This window comes from Peromyscus leucopus, chromosome 1 (assembly GCF_004664715.2).
Source record: "Peromyscus leucopus breed LL Stock chromosome 1, UCI_PerLeu_2.1, whole genome shotgun sequence".
Classification (NCBI taxonomy): domain Eukaryota; kingdom Metazoa; phylum Chordata; class Mammalia; order Rodentia; family Cricetidae; genus Peromyscus; species Peromyscus leucopus.
This window is the reverse complement of record NC_051063.1, coordinates 186,158,407-186,168,906: the sequence shown is the minus strand read 5'-3', so window position 1 is coordinate 186,168,906 and position 10,500 is coordinate 186,158,407. Positions and strand designations below refer to the sequence as shown.

At 38.6% G+C, this 10,500-nt stretch overlaps 1 protein-coding gene and 1 long non-coding RNA gene across 2 annotated transcripts in view; both read left to right on the top strand.

Moving 5' to 3' along the window:
• LOC114686725 (leukocyte immunoglobulin-like receptor subfamily A member 5) overlaps positions 1-10,500 on the top strand; it is a 305,493-nt gene that overhangs the window by 146,221 nt on the left and 148,772 nt on the right. The window lies entirely within an intron of this gene.
• LOC119087309 lies at positions 3,297-6,373 on the top strand. Its single transcript, XR_005090732.1, has 2 exons — positions 3,297-3,338; positions 5,793-6,373. It is a non-coding gene; the product is annotated as an uncharacterized LOC119087309 (long non-coding RNA).

The following is a 10,500-nucleotide window of genomic DNA, read 5'->3' as shown; positions in this document are numbered from 1 at the left end:
TGCTTTGACCAAGTATGTCATCTATTTTAGAGAAGGTTCCATGAGGTGCTAAGAAGAAGGAATATTCTTTTTTTGTTAGGATGGAATGTTCTATAGATATTAAGTCCATTTGAGTCATAACATCAGTTTAGTCCTTTATTTCTCTGTTAAGTTTCAATTTGGCAGATCTATCCAGTGGTGGAGAGTCAGTGTTGAAGTCTCCCACTATTAATGTTTTAGGTTTTATGTGTGATTTAAGCTTTAGTAATGTTTCTTTTACATATGTGTGTGCCCTTGTGTTTGGGGCATAAGTATTCAGAATTGAAGCTTAATCTTGGTGGATATTTCCTGTGATGAGTGTGTAATGTCCTTCTTGATCTCTTTTGATGGATTTTAGTTTGAAGTCTATTTTGTTGGATATTAGGATAGCCACACCAGCTTGCTTCTTAAGACATTTGATTGTAAGACTTTTCCCAGCCTTTTATAGTGTCCCATAAGTTTGGGTATATTGTGCATTCATTTTCACTGAATTGTAGGAAGTCTTTAATTTCTTTCTTTATTTCGTCCTTGACCCAGATGTGGTGCAGTTGAGCATTGTTCAGTTTCTATGAGTTTGTAGGCTTTCTGTAATTTTTGTTGCTGTTGAAATATAACTATAAGCTATGGTGATCAAATAAGGTATAGGGGGTTACTTCGTTTTTACTTCTATCTGTTGACAGTTGCTTTGTTACTGAGTATGTTTTTGATTTTAGAGAAGGTTCCATGAACTGCTGAGAAGATATATATTTTTTATGTTTGTGTGAAATGTTCTATAGATGTCTGTTAGGTCCATTTGAGTCATAGCATCTGTTAGTTCCCATATTTCTCTGTTAAATTTCAGTCTGGCAGACCTCTCCATTGGTGAGACTGAGGTGTTGAAGTCTCCCACTATTAGTATGTGGGGTTTAATGTGTGATTTAAGCTTCAGTAATGTTTCTTTTACAAATGTTAGTGCCTTTCTGTTTGGGGCATAAATGTTCAGAATTGAGATTTCATCTAGATGGATTTTTTTCCTGTGATGAATATTACATCCCCTTCTCCATTTCTTTTGATTAATTTTACTTAGAAGTCTTCATTTAGATATTAGGACTACACCAGCTTGTTTCTTGGGTCTATTTGATTGGAGAAATCTTTTCCCAGGAATTTATTCTGTGGTGATGTCTGTCTTTGAGCTCGAGGTATGTTTCTTGTGTGCAGCAGAATGATGGATCCTGTTTTTCTACCGATTCTGTTAGCGTATGAGTTTTTATAGGCAAACTGAGTCCACTGATATTAAGAGATATTAATGACCTGGATTGTTAATTCCTGTTATTTTTGGTTTTGTTGGTGGTGCCTGCAGTGTGTTTGTGTTTCCCTTTTTTGGGATTTGCTTGTTTGAGGCTATATATGGCCTGTGTTTTTGTGGGTGCAGCTAACTTTCTTGGTTTGGAGTTTTCCTTCTTGTACTTCCCATAGGGCTGGATTTGTGGATATGTATTGTTTAAATCTGGTTTGGTCATGGAATATCTTGTTTTCTCAGTCAATAGTAATTGAAAGATTTGCAGGGTATAGTATTCTGGGCTGGCATCCATGGTCTCTTCTTGTCTATGAAACATCTGTCCAGGACGTTCTGGCTTTCCTAGTTTCCATTGAGAAATCATGTGTAATTCTGATAGGTCTGTGTTTATATGTTATGTGGGCTTTTTCCTTTGAAGCTTTTAAATTTTTTTCTTTATGTTTTGTGTTTTGATTATTATGTGGTGAGGGGACTTTATTTTTAGTATAGTCTATTTGGTGTTCTGTAACTCACTTGTACCTTCATAGGTATTTCCTTCTTTAAGTCGGGAAATATTTCTTCTATGATTTTGTTGAATATAATTTTTGTGCCTTTAAGCTGGAATTCTTCTTCTTCCATCCCTATTATTCTTAGGTTTGATTTTCTCTCGATGTCCCAGATTTCCTGGATGACTTTTGTTAAGAATTTACACGATTTAACATTTTGTTTGCTTGATGAATCTATTTCTTCTATTGTGTCTTCAACACGAGATTCTTCCTTCCATCTCTTTTATTCTGTTGGTTTGCTTGCATCTATAGTTTCTGTTCATTTACCCAGACTTTCACTTTCTGAATTCCCTTGGTTTGTGTTTTCTTTATTGCTTTTATCTCAATGTTCAGGTCTTGAACTGTTTTCTACACATGTAGGATTATTTTTTCTTGGTTATCCTTAACGGATTTATTCATTGTTTGCCAGTTTTTTGTTTGTCTTTTTCCTACATTTCTTTAAGGAAGTTTTTTATTTCCTCTTTAGGGGCCTGTATCATATTCATAATGTTATTTTTAAGGTAATTTTCTTTTGCTTCATCTGCATTGGGTTGCTCAACACTTGCTGTTGTAGAATCACTGGGTGCTGCTGATTACTTAGTAGTGCTTCAATGGGTGGGGAAGGGCCATTGGATGTTTCCCTGAGGGCCAAGAGTCTATCAAGTGTAACTGTCCAGGCAAGATTTCAGATACTCATTTCTTCTTCCAATCAGTACAGGTGGGGCCAGTCTTAGGTTAACTCTTTATTAGAACATATCTGCTTCCATTAAACTAACAGTTTAATAATTAGGGAAAGATTTAAACAGAAGCATTATGGGAACTAGCTGGGGTGAATTCAGAGAGAGAATGCCAGATTGTCATTATTTTTTCTAAATTTTTCTTTATTAAGAAATGTTCTACTCACTCGACATACTATCACAGATCACCCCTCCTCCTTTCTCCCACCCTCCAGCCCTCTTTCCCAAGCCACCCCACATCCCCACATCCCCCAAATCAAGGTTTCCCATGGGGATTCAGCAGAGCCCAGCACACTGAGCCTAGGCAGGTCCAAGCCCCCTCTCACCTTCCCACTGCACCAAGGCTGTTCAAGGTGCCACACCAAAGGCACCAGATTCCAGAAGCCTGCCTGTAGACCAGAAACAGATCCCATTCCTCCTGCCTGGTGCTCCCCAAACAGTTCAAGCCAAAAACCCATCTTCCATATCCAGAGGGCCTCGTCCAGTCCCATGGGGGCTCCACGGCCACCAGTCCACAGCTCATGGGCTTCCGCTAGTGCGGCTGGTCATCTCAGCACATCCTCCCTTCATGATCTCAACGTCCCTCACTTGCAGTATCTCTTCTCTCTCATCAATTGGATTCCCAGAGCTCAGCCTGCGAATGGATTCCTGGCCATGGATTTCTGTATCTGCCTCCATCAGTCAATGGAGAAAGGATCTATGATGACAGCTAGTTTATTTGCTAGGCTGGTCACCAGAGTAGACTAGTCCAGGCACCCTCTGGACCACTGCCAGCAGACCAAGGTGAGGTCAAACTTGTGGATTCCTGAGAGCCTCCCCAGCACCCTGCCTCTTCATATACCTGTGATGTCCTCATCTATCATGGTATCTTCCACCCTGCCCTCCCACTCTGTCCTTGTTCCAGCTTGACTCTCCCATTTCCCTATGTTCTCATCCCCCATTCCTTGCCCTCTGCCACCTTCCAACACCCAGTCCACTCATGTGGATCTCATCCACTTCTCTTTGTAGAGTCATCTATGTATCCCTCCCAGGGTCTTTTCCTGTTAGCTAGCCTCTCTGGAGTTGTGGGTTGCAGTCTGGCCATGCCTTCCCTCGTATTTAGTATCCACTTATGAGTGAGTACATACTATGTTTGTCCTTCTGAGTCTGTTTACCTCACTCAAGATGACATTTTCTAGATCCATCCATTTGACTGCAAATTTCATGTCATTTTTTTTTACTGCTCAGTAGTACTTCATTGTGTGTATAAGCCATATTTTCTTTATCCATTTTTCAGTTGAAGGGTATTTAGGTTGTTTCCAGGTACTTGCTATTATGAATAATGCTGATATGAACATATTTGAGCATGTGTCTTTGTGGTAAGATTGAGCATTCCTTGATTATATGCCCAAGGGTGGTATAAATGTGTCTTGAGGAAGACTTATTCCCAATTTTCTGAGAAACCGCCATACTGATTTCCAGAGTCGCTGTGCAAGTTTGCATTCCCATCAACAGTGGAGGAGTGTTTCATCTTAGCCATTCTGACGGTGTAAGATGGTATCTCAGAGTTGTTTTGATTTGCATTTCCCTGATGACTAAGGATGTTGAGCAATTCCTTAAATGCCTTTCAGCCATTTGAGACTCTTTTCTTGAGAATTCACTGTTAAGCTCTGTAGCCCATTTTTTAATTGGATTGTTCAGTCAGTATTTTGATGTCTAGCTTTTTCAGCCTATATTGTTTGCTCCTAGGGTCCGTGGAAGAGTCTACCAACCAGCTGAGGACTCTAATCTGAGGGATATTCAATGAATCTAAGCACACTGAGTTCTTTAGACTATTCATTTTATTCTTCTATGGTGATTTTATCTGTACAGTTTCTTTCCTGCTCTCTCACTTAGCTCTCCTTCCCTCCTCCTCTCAGTCCCTCCTGGTGTAGTCTCATCATTCTACCTAGTTTTTCCATCTCCGTCCTCATCTTTGTTCTTCTCCATAAGTCCTCCCAGTGCTCTCAGAGAACCAGGATATATGCCCACACATTAATTCTTTGGTAAAGTGATGTGAGGCTTGAAGTTTTCAGGGTCTCAGAGAGAGGTGATAAGAATCCACACATAAAGCAATTAATTTTCAGCTTCCAATTACAACCCAAAAGGGGAGTGACTAAAGGAAAGTTCTCTGGTAGGGTCAACTAAAGGCTAGGAACAATTAGGGAATTTATGTGCTCAAACTGTAATTTAGAAATGGCTAGTTAGAATGTTAGGGGGCAATAAGTCACAAGAAAGTAAACTGTCTTTGGTGCCACTTTTCCCACTCATCCCAGCTGCAGCTGCTTTCTGATAGGGAGGGGGACGTATAGTAGGTGGCTAAGCAACTTATGTCAGAGCATGTATTATTTGGTTAGTAAAAGCACTTTCACTCAGAGTAATTGCCAAGGAGAAAATCTAGGAATAGCACCTGGCTGAGGAGGAAACAAAACTTAATTTGCACAAGAAGGAAGCTTGACACCTATCACCTGTCTGGCCTTGTAGGCAATCTCCTGGGGTCAGCAGGAAGTAACTACCTTAACTCAGTAACTGGCAAATAGCGTAAACATCATCCCAAGAATGTGAACAGTAAATCTCTTAAGTTATGGTCTTGTGTAAATGACCCGGGGTGAAGGTAAGGGGTTGAGGATTGAATTGTTAACGGTTCTTTTCTCTGTGAGTGAGATGAGCTAATGTTTATCTATGTGCAGTATTGTCCTTGGAAAAGGGTATCTTTGCTGAAATACTTTTGTCCAGAGAATGGCCCCGGGCCAGATAAATGTTAATGAAGAATAAACATAGCTAGGAACAGTTGTCCAATTACCCCAGTGTGTAGGGAGAGTTGTACCCAAGATTGAGATGCAATCGTGAGATTACATGTACATATTACATGGAGATGCACGGTAAATGGGGAGATTCATATCTGTTACTGCACAAGAAGTTTACAGAAAGAGACAGCCAGTTCATTCAAAAGGCAGTAATCCCATAATGCCTTGTGTGATGGTTTCCTCTAACAGAACCCTTAGTTCTGATAGGTTGACCTTCTGAACTCTAGTTGTCACTGCTCATGGACTTTTGCTATGAGTGGCTCTCAATAGAAGCCATGACAGGTGAGTAAGAAAAATTCTAGTTTGGGCATGGATAGAGAAGATCAAGTTGAATAATGAGGAGGGAGCTGTTGAGAGTGGAAATTTTATGGTGGCTTTGGTTGGTACTGACTTGTTTGTTCACAATCTGCAGTCTCCCAGGTTCACACAGTGGAGAACCTCATCCGGATGGGAATATCTGCCTTGATCCTCACAGCTCTTGGGATTTTGCTGTTTGAGGCTTGCCGCAGCCAGAGAAGGACCCAGAATTCATCCTAGAAGTATAGAGGAGAGACCAGAGTATGCCTAGTCTGGTGATCAAGTCTTGGAAATCATTTTGAGGATCTCAGGTGCTTTTCAAGAGAAAATTCAGTGCTTAATTTTGTGAGTTACTTGTGATAAACTATCCGGCAAGATATGTGTTTTGGTTGCAGGAAAAGACCTAAATATTGGGGTGATCAGCTCTTCTACCACCACATTAAGACTCTTACCCTGTACTTTGTTGTGCACTTTTGAAGATTTTCCATTCCTCTATTTTAAGTCCATGATGTAAGGTAACATCTAGTGTCACCAATGAGGTTTACATTCCCACCTCTGTATATATTTTGCTTTTCCTCAGTCTCATGTTATATTTTCCTTTATACATCACCACATACCACATTGTGTATTATGAGACTATCTGTCCTGAAGAGATCTGTAAGGTCACACCTAAATCAATAAATTCATATAAATGTGGTTATCAGTCTCCTAAGTTACTCTGTATCTCCCAGGAACCCTGATGAATTCTTACTGGATTATATTAGCACAAAATTCAATTCCCACAAGGTCATCTTTCATTTCTGTACCAGGTTTCCTCTTTTTTGCCCCTCTATCATTCTTTCACATAGCAAATAGCATCCTCATCAAATGATGAGCAGTTGGGCTTGCCTGATACTGGACTTATCATCTTCCAAAAATTATCAGCTAATTTAATAATATTCTTTTTTAATGATACAGTGTCAACTGTCAAGTTATAGAAATATACAGTGAAATGATATGAATCGAAGAGGAAAGCAAAGCTTGAGTTTGGAATTTTCATGATCAATCAGTAGGACTAGTGATGGAGATAATGTCTTTGAGTAATATCTGCATGGGCTACTGACAGCTCTCCTCCTAGGGATGGGTACAATGTGACCTTTAAAGTGAAACTGATACCTACATATGAGATTGTATTTGAAAGTTTTCCTGTGTCTTGCCTGGTTCTGCAGCTTCTCAGACCCAAACACACAGAGGTTTATGTTATTTGTAACTGCTTGGCCATTAGCTCAGGCTTATTACTGACCAGCTATTTACACTTAAATTAATCTATAATTCTTATCTATATTTAGCCATGTGTCTTGGTAACTTTTCTCAGTTCTGCCTTGTCATCTTGTTTCCTCTGTGTCTCGCTTGGGACTCCTGACTCCTTTCTTCTCCTCAGCATTCTCCTAGGCTGCTTGCTCCACGTATACTTACTGCCTGGCCAATCAGTGTTTTTTTAAACCATTGTTCAAGATCATTATCCCATAGCATTTCCCCATTTCTGTCTAATCAAAAAGAAAGGTTTTAACTTTAGCATAGTAAAATTATATATAATAAAATAGTTATCTAACAAGAATTACCATTACAATATGTAGTCTATTTCTATTTGGCAAAATTGAAGAAAATATTTTGTCTATCCTATATTTGTGAGTCTAAAGTTTCATATCTAATTTATCTTTTATCATAACCAAAGAAAACCATAATTATATCTATCTAATATTCAACTACATCAAAGACCTCAGAAGGATACAATATTATCTAAGTAAACAGGAAGAGTATTGTAAGCAACTTCCAAAATTCTAGACTGACCGAGACAGCTGTCTGTCTGGACAGTCATCCAAAGTTCCTCTGCAATGTTGGGGTATCGATCTCCAGCCCACAGGCATAGTCTTTCAGTAATTTTTTTCTCTGTGTCTTGTAGAATTTTGACAGTTTTTTTCTGTGAAGCAGGTACCTGAAGGAACATCTTGTCTTACAAATTTCATTGGGCACATTCCTATGGGTCCTGCATGTCCAGTTGAAAATAACATTTTGTCAAACAGTTCAGGAAAGAACAGTTTCTTGCCCAAATGGCTATTTTTGCCAAGAAGAAGATAAACTCCATATGGAGTGTCTTTGATGCTCATCTTTCTCTTTGAACTAAATCAGTGCTACTAGGAACAGAAATGTCTCACTGTTCAGAAAGTCTAAGTTTTTAAAACATTTCAAATGCCATATTCTGTAGGTCTTTAAAGTGTTTGAAGATTACCTACCTAATTGAATTATATCTATGTATAGCAAGAAAATTTAACATGACTATAAGTTTGAATATCATAGAAGACTAATAATCTGTATTTCTTAATTATCCATTACAATTTAATTCAGCTGTACAAACATAATAACTTAAACAATATACATACAGTATAACAAAATTAACTTTAAATTTGTATCAATAAACTAAAATCTATATCATTGTAAAACATTTTAAACAGGTTGCTCTTTAAAAGTAGGTTCCACAATCCATCCTTTTATCCTATCTATATCCTTTATTTTCATATCATATCCCCCTGTCTTCTTTTAGAAAGATATTGACTATGACCAATAACAATTTGTAACCAACAATCTAAACAAAGACAAACTTCCATAATCCATTTTTTTGGGGAATCTGGGCATAGTTTTCTAGGTGACAGTTAAATAATATCAAAGACAATGCAATCCAGATTCTCTGTGTAATATCCAACTTTATGTGGCTTACTTTTTTGTACTACCTTTACTATCTCTTTAAAGACTTTATTTTTTAAAAAACTATTTCTTAATGTAACTGTCTATATTAATTTTCTTCTCTCCTCCAAGCCTATGTACATTTTATACACATTGTAAACCATTTAAAGTTTTGTTCCATCTGAATCTGTCTTATTGTGAATCTATTGCTTTAAACTGCACTTATTGTTATTGAAGCAGAAGCCTTGGCTGCTGACTCTACCCATTTCAGCTTTCCAACATGGCAGAGGTAATTCACTTCCAGCTCAGGGGAGCCATGCTCTCCACTGACTCTGGGAGCAAGTAGGTCCATGCCTCCATCCAGCAATTTGTATCTCAGAAACCTTTTTTTGTCTGTATTAGCAAAAGCTATATCTACAATGCAGGATACTGCACAGCTTGGAGACACCTCTGTATAATGTGGCATAGTTCTAGCCCACATTCCATGAAACCGCCATAGAGTAGCTTAAGCCCACATGTTGTGGTGTCTCTCCACCAGCATGAGACATGAAGCAGGAACCTGTTTTTGGCTCCATTTAGAATTGCTTATTAAATGTTCTCAGGCTCCAGGTGGAAACTTGAGCCATTGGGTGTCATTTGTAGCTAAAAGTTTTCCTGTGTCCCACCTGGTCCACAGATGCTCAGACCCAAGTAACCATACAGAGGCTTATTTTAATTAAAACTGCTCGGCCATTAGCTCAGGCCTACCACTCACTAGCTCTTACACTTAAATTCAGCCCATTTCTATTAATGTATGTGTTTCGACATTACCTTTATCTGTGTGCCATGACATGCTGCTCACTGGATGGTGGGCTGATATCTCCTGACATAGCCTTTCACTTCCCAGAATTCTCTCTGATTGTCCCACTTATACTTTTTTGTAAAATTAAAACTGCATAGCTATATCAGTCATATAAGACTTTAATATCCCTCCCTGTCCTTCTGGTCCTATGCATTTAACCCACTCTACCCTCTGATTTACTTCAGATAAGGTTTCAATGACTACAAATTGAGTAGAGACTTCTTGTAAAAGCCAGATTGTATCCTAGGATTCTTGTAAAATTATAGATACACCAGGACCAGAATCCAATAATCCCTGAGGGTAAATGATTATTCAGAGGCATTTGCTGCATAGTTACTGTGAACACCTGTGGGGATGTTCTTATAACCTTAGAAAACCAATCCTCAAATCCATCATAAGTTGGTACCATAGATCCATAATTAAGTATTTCCCTTTTTTCTATCAGGAATATTCCTTTTCTTTTGCCATTTCTGATAGGGAAAATTTCTTTCAATTCTTTCTACTTTCCTTCTTAATACTGGGAAGGTTTCTTTTTTATCTCCTTTCTTTATGTTTTCTCTACTGGGAAGTTTCTTTTTTCCATTTTTATTCTTTGTTTCAGATGCTCTTGTATTTTTAAACATGCAGCTATCCTTTCAGCCTTTCTTATTTCTGAACCTGTTTCATCTGATGAAGGAGGAGGAGAGTCATCTCCACTGTCTTGCTTTCCTTACTTTCACTGTCCTCTGAAACAGCCTTCCTTCCTATCATCCTGTGAAGGAACGTTCTCTTCATCTGACTGACAATTTCCAGCCTGAATATCTTCCTTTTTAGTTCCTTGTTCTACTTTAGATACAGCTTTAAGTGACTCCTCACTCTGCATTGGCAACAGAACATTTGAAATTAAATTACATAAAGACCAAATTTCTAATGGTATTTCTCTCCTTTTTAGAAGACATTCTATACATAAGTTTATTTTACTGTAAAGAAACAATTTGCATAAATTGATTTTTTATTTAAGATTTTTTAATTCATTTTACATAACAACCACAGATTCCCCTCTCATTCCTTCTCACTCTCCTCTAGTCTTCCCCTATGAACCACTCCATTCCCTTCTTCAAAAGGTTAAGGCCTCCAATGGGGAGTAGGCAAAGTACATTCAGTTGAGCCAGGACCAAGCTCCTCCCCGCTGCATCATGGTTGAGTGAGGCAACCCACCATAGTTAATGGGCCCCCAAGAGCCAGGTCACACACCAGGGATAGATTCTGATGCCTTTGCTGG